Source organism: Rhinatrema bivittatum, chromosome 5 (assembly GCF_901001135.1).
Source record: "Rhinatrema bivittatum chromosome 5, aRhiBiv1.1, whole genome shotgun sequence".
NCBI lineage: Eukaryota > Metazoa > Chordata > Amphibia > Gymnophiona > Rhinatrematidae > Rhinatrema > Rhinatrema bivittatum.
Genome location: NC_042619.1, coordinates 372267814 through 372285496, shown reverse-complemented (window position 1 = coordinate 372285496; position 17683 = coordinate 372267814). Strand labels below are relative to the sequence as shown.

The 17683-nt window shown below is 48.1% G+C and overlaps 1 protein-coding gene across 1 annotated transcript in view; it reads left to right on the top strand.

The window, feature by feature from the left end:
• The window catches only part of AFF3 (AF4/FMR2 family member 3), an 862899-nt gene that overhangs the window by 238386 nt on the left and 606830 nt on the right, over positions 1 to 17683 (top strand). The gene's annotated exons all lie outside the window — the stretch shown is intronic.

Sequence of the window (17683 nt, the reverse complement as noted above, 5' to 3'; positions counted from 1 at the left end):
GGATTATACAAATTTGGGGCGAGGCAGACAGGGAGGCGAGGCGAGGTCTATCCATAAGGCTGGCTAATCAGACTTTCCAATGTATCTGGCAGGTCCCGGGCAGCCAGCTTGTCTTTAATGTGCTCTGAGTGTCCTTGTCTGAAAATCACAATCAGGCTGTCACTGCTCCACTGAAGTTTAGAGGCCAGAGTACAGAAGTGTATTGCACACTCTTCCACAGACCAGGAGCCTTGCCTAATCTGTAGGAGTTCAGATGCATTGGAAGCCGTGCACCCGGCTCATTGAAAATTTGCCAGAATTCTTGCAGGAAGCATGTCTGGTCCCCTAAGAGTGGATGATCTCTTTCCCAAGGGGCTGAGGCCAAAGTCAGAGAGGTGCTTCCCAACAAGGAAAGAATATAAGTTACCTTGACTTGGACTGTCGGAAACAAGGGTGCCTGCAATTCTAATTGCATCCAACATTGGTTGAAGAAGCCCTACATTTCAGGGGATCTCCACTGTACTACGTGGGCAGAGGCAGGTGCAGCGTATGAGTAGAAGGCCATACTAAGGATGCTGGAGCAGAAGCCAGAACAGGCTTGGCCGCGATGCTCTTGAGTAATTAATTTGGCCACAGTATTCAGCTGATCCTGCTGCTTTTGAAGCTGGTGTGCTAAGCCAGCAATAGTGGAGGCCAGAGGTGAGTCTGCCGAACTCATGGCATCAATAAAGTGAGTCACTTGTGCTGCAGTGTAGTTGACACAGCCTCATAGGCAAACCTACAAGGCCAACGCTGGGAGCTGGAAAATGCACCCTGAAGTGGGACAGTCTGGAGCTTCACCAGCAGCGTCCTTGCCGCGGTGGGAGATCCTGCCATGCCTGGGGTGAGTGCGGTGGCTCACAGGGCTGATCCATGAGCCTCCCATCATATCACCCAGATATAAATTCTTCAGATCAGCTTGTCTATGCTCAGGAATACCAGCAATATTCAATACTAAAATTTGTCATCTTGGATATCCCCACCATCTTAGACTTTTTGCCTGGATTACCAAGCTTGTCAACTGCTTAACATTTCATGTCCTAACATATTGTTTTTTTCAACCTAGCTTACTTATGTAACCAAGATCCTCAAGTAAGTTTTCTGTTTTAGTGGGATAGCAGTCATGGATGCTTAGGTTGATGTACAAATTGTTATGATCTGCTGCTTGCGGGTCCCCCCCGCGAGCAGGCTCATTCACCCTTGCTGTTCTTCTCCCGACGCAGCAGGACGCCACCGTCGGGCCTCACGCGCGGCCGGAGCCACGAACTGCAAACACTCCCTCACGGCCCAGAGGCCGTTCCGGATCTCCACCATTTCCGCAGTCAGAGCCGTGACCTTCTTGCTTCTCCCGCGGGGCTGGGACTGCCCCAGATGCTACCTCCATCTTCAGAGTGCTAGGCCGCAAGCCCCGGTGCCATCCGGCGGCTGGAGCCTCCCCCGGGGCTCCCCGCAACGGCTGGAGCTGCTGCCGACGTCAGGGCCTGCTCCTCAGGCCCTGCCTGCGTCTGACGCACAGACGCTGTGCAGGCCGCTGTCCACGGTCCTGCACAGTCCTGCTTCCTGCTCCTAAGGTGCCGGCGCGCGCCTCTCTTCTAGGTTTAAAGGGCAAGGCACAGGAATTGTGCTGGCCCCAGCTTGGGACTAATTTCTTGTACCAGCCCTATAAAGGGCTGCTTCGTCAGTCTGTTCCTTGCCTTGCATCGATGTGACTTCCCTCTGGAGGCTCCTGCCTGCCAGAGCCTTGTAAGGTCTTCTGTTCTTCGTGAAGCTCCTCGTATCGTCTGCCTTCTTCCACGTCTTCATGTCTTGGTGTTCCGCCTGAGGTCCCCGGTCCATGATTTGATGTCTCGTCATGATCATCTACCTCCTGATGTACCCGCCTTCCAGGATGTTCTTCCCTGTGTCTTCGTTTGGTGCTCCTGAGCCTTCTGTTCCTGCAGAGCCATGGTTCCCGGATGGTGTATGCCCGAGATCGGTGCGATCTGCAGGTGGGATTGGTCCCTGCGCTCCGGAGCCTCCATTCCCGCCAGCCATAGAGGGAGCTTCGGGTGACACCGGCTTCGTCATTGGAGTCCCTCTTTGCCTGGACTTTTCCTGCGCTGTCCTGTTCTCCTTGAGGTCCGTGACCAGCCTGCAAGGGCTGTGTAGGGCGTGCAGTGGGACAGGGTGGTCCGCGACTCAGTCCTGCGGGTGACCTGAGTAGGGTGCCCTGAGAGACAGTGCAATTGTCCTTCCGCCCAGCTGTTGTTAAGTACCAAATGTGTTCGTCAGTGATGCCGTCATATCAGCCAAGTGTCTTCGTCAAGGATGCCGTCGCATCAACTAAGTGTTTTATTTATTTATTTTATTTTATTTATTTAATTTCTTTTCCTATACCGATGCTCAAGACTAGGTCTTATCGTACCGGTTTACAATGTAACTGAGGGGAAACCAATTAACATCAAGGTAGAAAGTAAAGTTACATTAAACAGGGAGCATAAAACCTGGGCAATGGAAGACAGTACAGAGTTTAAACTAAGAAACAATTAGAGAGAGATAAATATATAAATCAACAAAAACTGTAAGATACAAAAACATAGGTTTATCCTAGGCAGTTATTAGCCTGATGCCGTCGCATCGACCATAGTCCTGTCTTCATGTCAAGGTCTGTCTGCCCTCAACCTCAGGCCAGGCCTACTGCTTCAATGCCGAGCCACAGCGGCATTCAAACACTGCACGGAGCGGCAGTAGCCACAGCGGCGTTCATGGAGCGGGATGCCAGTGGCCAGTAGTTGGTGTTCCACCTTCACGGAGCGGAAGGATGGAGGGCTGCTATTTCCAAAAAAAAAATAAATAAAAAAAATAAAAACAGGGGTGGGTAAGAGTATGGAGAAAGGGGGTGGCCTGCTTGTTGCAGCGGTTGCTACCCCCAATTGAGCTGGATGTCACTTGGATGCAGATTCAAAGCTGCTCTCTAAATTGGGTGGAGGGGAATTAGGGCTGGAGGGTACTGGAAGCCAATAGTAACAGGTGGGAGAGAGAAAAAGGGAAAAAAATGGATAAAGTGCGTAGCTTGCTGGGCAGACTTGATGGGCCATTTGGTCTTCTTCTGCAGTCATTTCTATGTTTCTATGTTTCTATGATCAAGTGGCAGGTCCGAAAGGGCTCGGAATGGTCGGAGGACCATTCAACTTCCAACATCCTTGGATGTTGGCCTTGGGAGCCGGCAGGCCTGGCAGAGGGTAAGCTTGTTAGCCATGCGGAGCCCACTGTCAACCCTCGGCTCGGCCCTGAAGGTCTGGGCCCGGGCTGAGGGCCAAGGGCACACTAAACACCCCCTTTTGCAACACAAATGGACTACAGGTGAAGCTGTTTAGAATGTAGCAAACGGCAATAAAATTCCTTGATACTTAGTAAGACATATATATATATATATCCATTATAGTAGGTTCCAAGTACAGACTGAGTTAATTATAACTGTGAGTGGAATTGTAATTACACTCTGTACTCCATATTAGTACAGATGTAATTTATCCATAACAAGAGACAAATTGTGGAGCTTAATTATGTCTGGGCTTGGTTTCCAATTTAATAACAAGTACTGCTTTAACTGTGATTTAGATATTTGGGTTATAGTTTAAGTTAGATGTGCTGTTATATTGATAAGGATATAGATCCTATGCTAAATGACCATATATATATGTCTGTATGTATGTATGTATGATCTATATCCTTACCAATAAAACAGCACATCTAACTTAAACTATAACCCAAATATCTAAATCACAGTTAATGCAGTACTTGTTATTAAATGTATTGTGTGTGTGTGTGTGTGTGTAGCCCCTCCAGTACATGCTGAATGTATTGGGATATTCATTCATTTGAAACAAATACGTAAAGCAAAACAAAACAGGGTATTTTCATTTTGTGTTGAAAACAAAACAAATGGACAGTGCCCCATTGTAAACAAGAGACATTTTCATTTTCATTCATTTCTGGATACCATTTAAGTCTATAGGGCAAGCAAAACTTCAATATGTATTTTTCTACTCAAAGTAAAACAGCGAAGCCACTGAAGCTGGACTGACTGCAACTAGGATAGGAAGGAGCAAGTTCAATCTTTTTTTTTTTAACCAGCCTTACCTATCCCAGCTAACATCTGCATGCATTGACAACGAGTTCCTTATTTTTTCACCTTGAAACTGAAAGCAGCCCACACTTTTTAACAGTGATCATTTTTTTTCCCCCTTTCTCTACTGAATTTCAGACAGAGAGATTATGTTTCTTCTGAAGCTCTCTCAGAGAGAAAGAAGAAGTAGAAAAACAGATTTAGGAGGGAAAGAAAGGGAGAACCTTAAGGTAAGACGGGCAGTGCTCTTTCCTCTTTGTCACAGTGTCACTGTGCAAGAGGAGAAACTACAATGTCCTGTCTGTTCAGTGTTTTGCTGATGTCAAAGTAGGTGCCAGTCTTATGGCTCGTCAGCATTGTTTTTAAAGATGAAAAGTGAATGGAGATCACTCTTGCCGCTTTCTAAGGTTAAGACCCCCCCCCCCACACACACACACACACACATAAGGGTGTAAGTGGGGGCCAGGGAAGGTTCCAGTCCTGGCTTCTTTGTGGAGGTTGGAGGGCTGAGCGCCTGGGGGAGACTCTGGCTGGGCTTCATTCAGCCTAGTGTGTGTGTGTGTGGGGGGGGGGGGAGGAGCCTGGGGCCCGGTTTATTGGCAGGGGTGGGAGAGTAGAGGGATCTGAGGAGGCCCCAGAACCTCAGGAAGTGTCAGGGTTACCTGGGGTGGAGGGGGGGGGGGGGGTTCCTGTATATTATTTTTAAAAGTGTTGAAATATTTTGGAATGAAACGAAAATATCTGAAAAAATGTGTACATTTTGGGCCAAATCTATTTTTGTTCCATTTAGAATTTTCATTCTAAGAAGCCAAATGAATGCACATCCCTACCTGGCAATAAAGGACACCCTTTGAGCCAAGAGAAAATATGGCAGCTTAGCCCTCAACAAACTGATAGAGAGGTGCAGTAAAATAAAGGGGCATTTTCATCAGAGTGTGAATGGTATGCATCAACTCCCATGGAAGCAGGAAGCAGTAAGGGCATCCCTGGCTCATTTAGGATGCAGGCACTAGCTGGAATTACATTTATCTGATGCTGCAGAGGTTATTGGAGCAATGGACGTCTCTAGAAAGCGAGATAGGTTTGGATCATTCCATGGGGCATCATAATTGACTACACATATGCAGATGATATGAGATCTAAAACACTTCAAGGATGCCATTGAGGATCTCATTTCCACAAGAGCCAATCCGGACAAGGTCATCCCCATAGTAAATATCCTGGAGGAGATGTCAGAGAGCTCCTGGAAGGAACAGAGCATGGCACCAGAGGGGCTGCTGTTCATGGATTCCTTGCAACAGCAGGTGCAAGATAGCCTGAAACCACTAACCAAAAAGGATGCTTATATGCTAGACATGCTATGTAAATCATGGGTGAAAGAGAGGGCTTTTCCTCTTTGTCCAACAATCTAATTCACTGGAAGACGACTCTGGTGGCTATGGTGCAAAAAATGGGAGCAGCAGAGGCAGAGGGAGAGTAGAGATGTAGTGCAAGAACGAGTGAAAATCTGCCACAGTACTATCAGCTACCACTTCCTCACCTTTATTCATCACTTTCACTGAAAACCCCCCTCCCCCCCCCCCCCATATCCCCATGGCCACTACAGAACAGTCTCTCCCTACAGAGGCCATAGCTAGTCATGCTTGGTAGCAGGGGAGATTATCCTCCCCCAACAATGGGGACTCCAGCACAAACTTTAGTCACATGCAATCGCACAGAGCCCATCAAGGACATAGCCACAGATCCTTTGCTATATTGGGCACATAAGGCCATGGTCTGGCCATACTTGTGCAAAGTGGTCTAATATTTCCTCTTTTTCCCATCAACCAATGTGCCTAGTAAATGGGTGTTCCTAATGGCAGAGGATATTCTGAGCCCACATCTTTTATGGCTGGTGACAAAGTTGGTGGAAAAGCTGGGTTTTTTTTTTTTTTGTTAAAATAAACCCCCTCTGTTGGGGGTTTATTTTTTGCCACTCACATGGAAATAAATTTCCATGTGAGTGGCATGAAAACTGAAAGTATGGCTCCCATGATCACGTGCCACTCTTGCCAATATTGCCCAGCCAGCTTCTCACGCCCTGCCTCTCTTCTGGTTCAGCTCCTTGCTGTGCAGTTAAACCACTCTTGCAGCTCAGTCTCTTCCTCCTAACATGCCCTCTCTTACTGAGCTGCTTTAAAAAAAAAAAAAGAGAAAAGAAAGGAAAAACCTACTCTTCCTTTGCCACTCTCAGAATGTCTTGTGATCCTGAGGCCTTGCTTCTGCCACTGCCCTGGCCTGCTCTTGCTGCCCTGGCCAGTTCTGGTTTGCTGCCTCTCTCCTGGTCCAGCACTTTGCTGTTTTGTTGTACCACTCTTGGGGCCCGGCCTGTTCCATCTGCTTGCTTTTTTATTGTACCACTCATGTGTCCTGGCCTGGTCCTCCCATCCTATCTCTCCCTTGGCTATACTGGGGAATTTTGGCTCCCAAAAACAAATAAAGCACCCCATTGGGATCCCTGCTGAAGTGTGGGAGAGAGAAACATACCACCTACGCCACGGCACCCCTTATTATAGGCTGCTGTGCTGGTTTGTTCGTGCTTGTGTAATCCATGGTTACTAAGTAAACTGGCACTCCAGTGCCCCCTGTTGGGGTTGTTAATGTTTTTGTCCTGTTTTATCTGAGCATACTCCAATTTTATTTTGGCCACTCTTTGGAGAGCTTTGGAACAGGCAAGATGTCTCTCTGGCATGCAGCCTTAGAGGACTCAGCTCCAATGCCAAATAACTGAACTGGACGACTCTTGCTGAGGCATAGAGCAAACCATCTTTTTTTGTGAGTGCCATAGGGCATTGCATTAGTCCACTGAATAGTGACATCTCAATGTATGAGCAACATTTCTGATATAGATGATCAGATTGCATCGGAAAAAAATGAATACCATTTGAGGTACTAGCAGTTTGGGGATTTGACTGAGCTGTGAACTACCACCTCCTATTTGGAATCCATCTGTTGTGTTTAGGGTTGCCAACTGTCCAGATTTTCTCTGGACAGTACAAAATCATGAAAGGACTGTCTAAAAAATAATGAACAAGTTAATGTAAATTGGTTATTTACTTTCTCAGATAACAGAAGGACCAGGGGGCACTCCATGAAGTTAGCAAGTAGCTCATTTAAAACAAATTGAAGGAAATTATTTTTCACTCAGCACATAGTTAAGCTCTGGAACTCATTGCCAGAGGACATGGTTACAGCAGTTAGTGTAACTGGGTTTAAAAAAGGTCTTGATAAGTTCCTAGAGGATAAATCCATAAACATCTAGCATGGTAAAGCAATAGTAGCTTGTGATCTAATGTTTGGGTAATTGCCAGGTACTTGTGCCTTGGATTGGCCATTGTTGGAAACAGGATACTGGGCTTGATGAACCCTTGGTCTGACCCAGTATAGCATATCTTATGTATGTTCTTATGATTTTAGAGGGACTGTCCTGAAGCCAGGAGAAGGGATAAAATGTCCTGAAAATGTCTGGATTTCAGCCCTCCAGGTCCAGGCACAGTCCCCTCCGGTATATCCTCTACCACACTTGCTATCTCATTTTTTCGTGGAACTCTGCTTTTCCAACCCAGCACCACAGTGTCTCAACTAAATTCTTCCACAGCCTCACGGTTTCTAGTGCAGTGCACAGTTCAAACATCAACTGTTTGAACTGTGCAGGGCTCCATAGCTCACATGGTTCAATTAACTGACCTTTGAACAGAGCCCACAAGAGGAGCTAGAGCGTAAGAGAAGCAGTGGCTGGCCCCTTCGGGCATGTTGCATACAAGTGGGGACCAGGCTCTCCCAGCAGAAGAGAGATGCCGAAGCTGTGGTAGCTGAACCCTCCAGGCCAACCTCCTGGCAAAAGAGAGAAGCCAGAGTAGTGAGTGGAAGCCAGGGCCCTCTTGATTGAAGAATAGGCAGAGAATCAACAGTGATGAGCCTGAGCAGTCAGAGGAGCAGTGTCAACCAAATAAATGGAGGAAAGGTTGCATCCCAATGCCGTGTGGGCCAATAGAGAAAGCTGCAGCTACTCTGCTTGCACGCTCTGGGGGAAGATAGTGAGAGAGTATATGTGTGGAAGAAGAAAACATGCATGTGCTGGGGAGGAGAGAGAGCACCTATATGTATATGTATGGAGGAGGGGGAGAGAGCATATTTATTTATGTGTGTATAGAGTGGGGGAGAGATTACGAGTGTGTATATGTGTGTGTGTGTGTGGTGGAAGAAAGAGTGCATGGGTGTGGGTGTATGGGAAAGGAGAGAGCATGTGTATGTGTGTGTGTGTGTGTGTGTGTATGAAGTGAAAGAGTGAAAGCATATGTATGTGTATGAGGTTGGAGAGAGAGCACATGTGTGAGTGAGGGGTGGGAGAGAGAGAGTGCATGTGTGTTGGGTGGGAGAGAGAGAGCGCATGTGTGTGTGTGTGGGTATGGGATGGGAGAGAGAGAGCACTTTGTATGTGGGGGGAGGAGAGCACATGTATAAATGTGTATGGGATGGGAGAGGGAGAGCGCATACATGTATGTTTGTGTGTATGCTGTGGGAGAGAGAGCACTTGTGTGTGTGTATATGGGATGGGAAAGAGAAGAGAGAAAGAGCATGTATGTGTGTGTGTATAGGGTGGGAGGGAGAGGGAGAGTATATTTGTATGTGTGTGTGTGTGGGAGTGGGAGAGAGCTAGCCCATGAGCATGTATAGGGTGGGAGAGACAGAGAGCATGTGTGTATGTATGGGGTGGGAGAGAGAGGAGAATTAAGGTTGAGGAGGTAGTAGAAGAAGGATATTTGGGATGCTGAGTAGGGGATAAAAGGCAAAAGAAAGGGGCAGGAGACAGGGAAGGACATGAAAAACAGAGGAGGTGACTGTGCTGATGAGAGGATTAGAGGCAGAAGAAATAGTTGAGAACTGAAAGGTGGAAATAGGGACTAGAGAGTGGAGGAATAGAAGATTGGGAAAGAATGAGAAAGCAGGGAGCTGGACTGGAAATTGGTCTTGCTTCTACAGAAAATGATGGGAATGGGAGATTGAAAGCTGGTGAGAAGGAGACAGAGTTGAAAAGAGATTGAGGGATGAAAGCTGAGGAGAAAGAAAGAGGGGTGAAATCTATCAGGCCAATTCAGTACAGTGCACTCCGATGGAGCGCACTGTATTGAATGGAGCGCACTGTTAACCTGTCCTTGGACGCGCATTTTCCCTTACCCCTTATTCAGTAAGGGGCGGAAAACGCGCGTCCAACCTGCCGAACCTAATAGTGCCCTCAACATGCAAATGCATGTTGAGGGCCCTATTAGGTATTCGCGCACGATTCAGAAAGTAAAATGTGCAGCCAAGCTGCACATTTTACTTTCAGAAATTAGCGCCTACCTTTGGGTAGGCGCTAGTTTCTTCCAGCACCGGGAAACTGCACAGAAAAGCAGTAAAATCTGCTTTTCTGTGCACCCTCCGACTTAATATCATGGCGATATTAAGTCGGAGGTCCCGAAGAGTAAAAAAAGTTAAAAAACATAAATAAATAAATTGGAAGTCGGCCGGCGGCTGTGGGGTCGAAAACCGGATGCTCAATTTTGCCGGCATCCGGTTTCCGAGCCCGTGGCTGTCAGCAGGCTCGAGAACCGATGCTGGCAAAATTGAGCGTCAGCTGTCAAACCTGCTGACAGCCGCCGCTGCTATCAAAAAGGAGGCGCTAGGGATGCGCTAGTGTCCCTAGCTCCTCCTTTTGCCTGTTTTTACCGCCGGGCCTAATTTAAATACTGAATCGCGTGCACCGGTGAGTGGCCGGTGCGTGTGCCGGGAGAGCGGCACACGCACCGCTGTGTGCGTGTGCCGCTCACACACACACACACACACCAACCCCCAGGCAGGCACCCATTCTCTCTCTCACACACACACACAGACCAGCCCCAGGCAGACACCCATTCTCTCACACACACACAGACAGACCCTAGGCAGGCACTCATTCTCTCACTCACACACAGACAGACAGACACCCAGGTAGGCACTCAATCTCTCTCCTACACAGACACACCAACAGACCCCCCCCAGGCAGGCATTCATTCTCTCACACACACACAGAGACAGACCTCCCAGGCAGGCACCCATTCTCTGTCTCGCACACACATACCCAGGCAGGCAGACAAAGGAAGATCCCAGGCAGCACCCATTATCTCTCTCTCACACACACACACACACAAGCTCCCATTCATACACATACACACATTGAAGGCAGGCCCCCTCTCTTTGTTTTGCCAGCAGTGCAGCCTCGGAGCCTCTCTCATTCCCACTGCCACTGTCACTTTGGGGAGGAGCTGATCACTTGTCTTTGCTTCTGGCACTGAAAGCCATTCTGCTGCCTCCTCCTCTGTGCAGGCCCCGTGATATTAAAAATTAGTGGACTAGCACTTCTTCCATGCTGATCTCGTGCATCGAAAAAATTAACATAGAGAAAGTGCTACTCTTGCAAGTTCTAATACCGAGGGCTTGCAAGGCCTAGGGTGGGATGAAGTCCACTGGCAGCTGCATGGCCTCTCTCTCTGTTTTTCAGTTGCTGATGGGATCAGGTCCACTGGTGACTGCATGCACCTTTCCCTACGGTAAGCTATTTGCGGATCCCTGGAAGCTCGTTTCTCGGTCCCCCCCCCCCCCCCATTTGCACACCCCTGCTCTATGCTTTGAGATTTTGATGCTGCTGTGTTTGCTGCCCTACCCCTCACTCTATAACTTGGGGATTTGGCCACTCTGCTTTCTGCCTTACCTCTCAGTTTCTGGGGGTGTTGATGCCACTGTGTACTTTTTCTGCCTGCTGTGTGTGTATGAGCCTGCATTACTGGGTGTACTGTAACACTAAAAGCCCCTATGTTATTGTTATACCCCCCTCTCTAAGCCTTGTAGTGTTCATGCCACTACTGATGCTTCTTTGCCCCTCTTCTAGTGCTTTGAGTTGCATTCGACACTGTTGTTAGTGCCTTTTGCCACTCCTTAGGTGTCTTGGGGTGTTCATACCACTGTTGTTGGTACTTTTTGCCCATCGTCATTCTATACTTGGGGGTCTTCATTTCACTGTTGGTCTGTTGGCATTTGTGGCACAACATACGAGCGGTCAAGTCTTTTCTCAGTGCTCTCTTTATGTACAGTGCTTCAGATCTTCAGCGCTCACAAAAGCATTCATAACCAAAAACATTAATCATTCCTATTCTCAAGAACTGTTTCCCCTCTCTACTCACAGTTATGTGTGAAGGAGCTGCCTTCTCATGTTGTTCCCGGGTAAGTATGTGCATTCGTTTTTGACAAATTAGGAAATTTGTAAGATATTTCCTAATTCTCCTGTTAGTGCACACTAACATAAAACCGTTAGTACGCGCTAACGGGAGCTAGCACGTACTAACGGGAGTTAGTGCGCACTAACCTGAAAACAATTCACCACGAAAAAAAACAACCCCAAACCGCGGGAGATACAAAATTTCCCGCGGTTTTATGAAAATTAAACAGGAAACGATTACCGGTACAATACATATCTCTATTCCCGGGCCTCTCTTGCACTCTTCTGAGCCTACACTATATTCCTACTCAGATGAGCCACCCTGCCCCCAGAATACCTTGTCTTAAGGTGGACTGGAGCCAGACAGATGGGTCTGGTCCTTCACAGAGTTCTGAAGGCTTTTTATGTATGCTCCTTCACACTGCTCCTTTGCTCCTCTTGTGGTGCCTTGGGGGCCTTCGTGCCACTGTTGATGCTGCTTTGCTCCCTCATAGTGCCACTCTTCTTGCTGTGTTTCTCTGCACCTATAGCTTGGGGGTTTAATGCCAGTGATCCTGCTGCTTTGAGCCTATCTTGGTACCTTTGGGTGTTTTTGTCTCTGCTCTTGCTGTCTTCAAAGTTTTTTTTTTAAATTCCCTTACAGTACTTATTGACGTTTGCCATGCTGATCCGATGCTTTATGCACGTGTTGCACCTCTCATACTCCTTTGGGATATTCATGCTACTGTTAGTACTGCTTTGCCCCTCTTTTGGTGCCTTGGAGTCTTCATGCCACTGTTGATGCCGTTTTGCCCCTATCATGCTTGCTATTCAAGCCTCTGTATGTGCTGCTTTGGTTTTCTATCACTGTCTTGAGTTGTTCTGCCACTGCTGGTACCATTTGGCCCTTTTCAAGGTGCCTCAGAGTATTCATGCTGTAAGCAGGTTTAGGGGTGAGGGGATCTCTGTTACAAGACACTGCCAGCTTCCCTCCCACCTTACTTGCGATCCTAAGTCAGGGAAAAGACAACGTGTATGCTCCTCAGAAATAGACTTTAATTTATCAGATTTGGCAGGACATGGCATTTAGAAAATAACAACAATTTCTATCTCTAACATCCTGGCCACTAAGCACCAGTTTTCCCTAGAGAAAGTTCTGTATCAGGGATAGTTTCACACATGTCATAAATATTAGCTCGCTTAAGATATTAATACTTATGGCTAACTTACTTACCCCTGATTCCAACTTCAGGCGATGACTCTGTTCCCCTCTGAAGCAGGTTCCAGCTGTAGAGCTGGAGAATGTGGGCAAGGGAGAGGCTTGCTTTCTGGGCTTGGCACTGGAAGAGCGGATATGCTGTGCAGGAAGGAGGCTAGCTTCTGGCTCTGGTGCTTGCTGGCTGTCTGGCCTTGGTCTCATCCTTCCTCGTCTATGACTCCGTGTCACCCCCCTGCACCTGAGCTGGGGTCTCCTCTCTCTGATCACCTGGCCACACCTAGTCTTCTCCCTTCTCGAAAGCCGGGAGGGCTGGTTTGCCTCTGGTCCCGGCTTTTGCTTCTAGGAACACCTCAGCACAGATTCTCACTCTCTGGGTTTTCTCCCCAGATTTGTGTTAAGGGTTTGTGCCTCCTCTTCCTCCAGGACTCTGTTGCTTGCCTCCTTTTGGTTTCAGGTTTGCCCTCCCAGGGGTTCCTTCTCTTCTCTTCCTTGTCCCCCTATCTTATACTTCCCAACTGATAAATATGCCTAACCTTGTGGTGGGTGGAGGGTCTTTTGCTGCATTGCAGGTCTTTTTATCCCCTCCCCATTACTTCGGGAAGGGTTCTGCCATGTTGTAGGCAATTTTCCCCCCTTCCATTCCTTTCAGGGGAGAACTGCTACATCTGTATGCCAAGCTGGGTGTCAGAGTGTTTTTTTGTCTCAGGCTGCCCCTCCCTCTAAGGGCAAGGGTTTTTCTGACCTTTGCTACCTTGGATGGGCCTGACACTTGTTTAGGATCTTAAGTCATTGCCAATGCCCCTCTGACTGCTTTATATTTGCACAGGAACTGACAAACAGGCACATCTGATAAGGTATCCTTCAGTGTATCAGGACAAGGCCTCTTCATTTTCCACAGTGACAATGTTTAAAGTTCACCTGGGCAAAGTTTCTTCTCTTGCTGTGTGTGACAATGTCTGGGGCCTGTCAGAATTTGGCCTGTACATTGTCTATTATAATTCATAATTGGTGCATCAGTGGTAAACAGGAGATATCTCCCTACAATGCCATTTCTGTAGGTGCCCTTTACCCCTCTTTTGACTTGGGATCATCATGCCACTGTTGTTTGTGACCTTTGCCCACTTTCTGGTTCCTTAGGATCTGCACGCCACTGTTGTTTGTGACCTTTTCCCACCTTCTGGAGCCTTGGATTGTTCTTGCCATTGTTGGTGCTACTTTACTCTCTCACAGTGCCTGTGGGTGTTAATGTCTCTGGGCTGCTTTGCCCTGTCACTGTGCTGTGGGCTCTTCATGTCAGTCTTGCTGCCACTTTGCCCACTCTTGGTGTCCTGGAGTGTTCTCCACTCTATTGCTAATGTCTGTCTGCAAATTTTGTTAAATTTGGGTGAAATACCCCAATTTTTTAGCTCAAAATATTAGGCATTGCTTCCCCTATTAACTTTAAAAGGGGGACAAATGATTGAATGACACAAAAAATAAATACTTTTTTTGCCCCAAACTAAACCAAATGAATGAATTGAATTGAAAAGCTTAATCCAGGCTATTATTCTTACCTGTTTCATATTGAATCTGATTGCCCATTTGCCTAAGATATCTATCCTGCTATAAAGTAGTGAACATTACAGTTAAAATTCAGTCAGCTTTATTTAGAATATGAAACTATTTATGATATCTAACAAAAGCTTGTGCTGCAAATAAGAATCCTGGATCCATAGAGAGATGTACTTTAATAAGATATTATAGTCATCTGAAAGCACTAGCGGATACAATCAGTGGGGAGAGGATGAAGCACACAAGGGAAGATCAGATTGCAGAAACAAATTAGATGGCAGCAGATTTTCTCCAAACAGCAGGATAAAACAAAAAAACACCTACCCTCTCAGGGTAAGTATTTGTCATTTTGATTTTGGTTTACATTTTCCCTGCATCTTTCTCTCGGAAAGTTGATGAAAAAACATTACAGAAAGAAATATTGTGTAGAACTCTACTGAGTTTTGTGGATATATGAATTTGGGAATGTGCAGTGATAAATACATTTTACATGTTCAAGACAGAAGCTAATGATAGATTAACAGCATCTGAAGTCATTAATTCAGATCAACAGTATGTCATCAGTGGACAGGATTAGTTACTATAGCATGAAGTCTTTGTAGGCTGCAATACCTTTAAAGAGCCAATGAAACAGGTGTAATAGTAGCTGATCTTTTGAGACCTCGCTGGCCTTTTCTTCAGACAGATATGCCTTCAGAGTCTTGCAAGATATCAAAAGCCTAGATGCTGTGACATATTTTTCGGTAGTCCTTTAAAAGAAATCACAACTTACAAAGACTCCAAAACTATGGGGCAGATTTAAAAAAAAGTACGCCGGATTTTAAAATCCCAGGATCAGCGCGCGCAAGGCTGTGCAAAATCGGCAGCCTGCGCACGCCGAGCCGCGCAGGCTGCCTCCGTTCCGGCGCCCCCCACCTTCCCTTTCCTTCCCCTAACTAACCCACCCCCGGAATGCCCCCCGATGATGCGCCGGCCGCGACACGCCCCCGACACGCCCCCCCCCCCCCCCCCCCCGGGAAAGCCCCAGGACTTACACGCATCCCGGGCTTGCGTGCGCCGCGGAGCCTTTGTAACATAGGCTCGGCGTGCGCAGGGGATGGAAGGGGCAGCTTTTCGGGGGTTACGCGCGTATTTTACGCGTGTACCCCTTTGAAAATCTGCCCCCATATGTAGAGACCTTCATTTTTGTTTTTTATTTACTTAATTTTTCTGAGGAATTTATTAGGGTTTATTTTGACAAGAACAAAAACAGAAAATCTGAAGAAAATATTTTAAATCGTTTTTTAGTGAGAATATCAGAATTTATTTTGGTGCACAGAAGCCTTCCACTGTCCCATTCCCTCCTAACCCACATATATAACCTCCCTGCAAATGATTCTTTAAGTGATCCTGATGTCTTCACTCCCCTCCCTTGCATTTCCCCTTTTTAACCCACGCTATGTCTGCTCTTTCATTGTCTCCCTTCTTTGCAAAAATCTCCTTCCCTCCCCCAAGAATCTTCGCTTTAATTGCCCCTCACAGAATCCTCCTCTCCCTCCCTCCAAATATTATTGATTCTTACCAGTTATGATGATTCCAGGCTCCTCCTCCTTCCATGCTCTGCAGGGCAGACCTACACCTAACCTCAGAGTCTGCGCTGAGCCACAATTCAGGAATCACACCAGAAACTTCTTCTGGTGGTGGTGGTGGGGGGGGGGGGGGGGGCACTGCTGTTCATCTGTGCTTGGGTGGGTGATTGTGAAGCCATACTTTGGCCAATCCTATGGTTCAAGCCCTTTCTCGGAGCTGAACCAGTGGCCCAAATCGTCTCCTGATGGCAGCCATTCTCTCCTACAGGAGCTGAGAGGAGCCATGCAGCCTCAGTTCTGCGTGACCTCATCTGTGTTTGCTAGGAAAGTGTTCGCCTAAGCAGTGGTTTACCAGGTGCACAATGATGAGGTCATCAGAACTGAGCCTGCAAGGCAGAGTTGCCAACCTCACTTATTTAAAGAGAGTTTGGGCTTGGAGGTTTATTTTTTTCAGGAATTGCTTTTTTTTTTTTTTTCTTTTTTTGCAACTGACAGGTAGCTTATTTTTGGATTAATTTTTCCTACTCACTTTTTTTTTGGGCTTGATAGGCTGCCAGTCTCCTCTGTCCACTACCTTCTCTGTGCAGCAGGAGCCGCCGAGGCCAGGACACCCTCACAGCTCAGCCATGCTTGCCTTGTGTTATGGAACCCTGCCCGCGGAGCTAACCCCCGCGAGCAGGCTGCTCTCACCTCCCCCCATGCTGCTTCTCCCGACGCGGCATGGACGCCGCCATTGTCGGGCCTTCCGGTGCGGCTGGAGCCGCAGACTTTCCCATTTTCGAGGCCCGGAGGCTGCCCCTGGTGCTCTGCTTCACCGTGGCAGCAGCTGCAAATTTTCAGTGTCCTTCCATGCGGCATGGAGCGCCGCCGACGTCATCTCAACTTCCGGGCCTGCAGGCCACAAGCCACGGGCTGGAGTAGCGGCTGGAGCCACCCCCGGGGCCTCCTGCAGCGGCTGGAGCCGCTGCCGTCATTGGGCCTGCTTCTCAGGCCAGCCCTGCTTCTTTACGCGAATACGCTGTGCAGGCCGCTGTCCACGGTCCTGCACAGTTCCTGCTTCCTTCCTCCTAGGTGCGCGGTCGCGCCTCTCTACAGAATTTAAAGGGCCAGACACAGGAAGTGTGATGGCCCGACATAAGGACTGATTTCCTGCTCCAGCCCTATAAAAAGGCTGCTCCGTCACTTCAGTCTTCGCCTTGCATCAGAGTTACTTTGTCTCTGGAAGCTCCTGCTGTCCAGTGCTCCGATAGGTGCTTGTCTTCTTCGTGGAGCTCCTCATCTCATCTGTGTCTAGAACCATGTCTTCATTGCCTGAGGTCCCCGTCCAGGTGTCCTTGTGTCTGATCTTCCTGATGTCTGTTCCTGCAATGTTCCAGCACTCCTAGTCCTCCAGGTGACCACCATGAGGGTAAATCCATTTCATCCGGTTCCTGTTCCCAGTCACTGGAGCCTCTGCCAGCTGGATTCCTTTCCTGCGCTCGTCCCGCTCTCCGCGTGGTCCGTGACCAGTCTCCTTAGGCTGTGTAGGGCGCGCAGTGGGACAGGGTGGTCCGTGACCAGCCAATTGGGTCCGCCCGTGAAGGTGGGCTGTGTAGGGTGCCCTGAGAGACAGTGCCAATGTCTTCCTTCCCAGCTTCTCGTCTCATCTGGATTTCGTCAAGTTCTTCATCTCTGATGCCGTTGCATCCGCCTGGTGTCATGTCTTCGTGTCAAGGCCTCCATCTGCCCTCATCCTCAGGCCGGCCTGCTGCTCCATGTTGATTCAAGCGGCAGGTCCGAAAGGGCTCAGAACAGTCGGAGGACCGTTCCCCTACCAACATCATCTGTTGTTGGCTCTGGGAGCTTGCAGGCCTGGCAGAGGGTAAGACTGTGTTCTGCCAAGCTGGGACTCGTCGCCAACCCTCGGTTCGGTCCTGGATCCATCTGGGGTCGGGCTGAGGCCCAAGGGCACACTAAACACCCCCCAT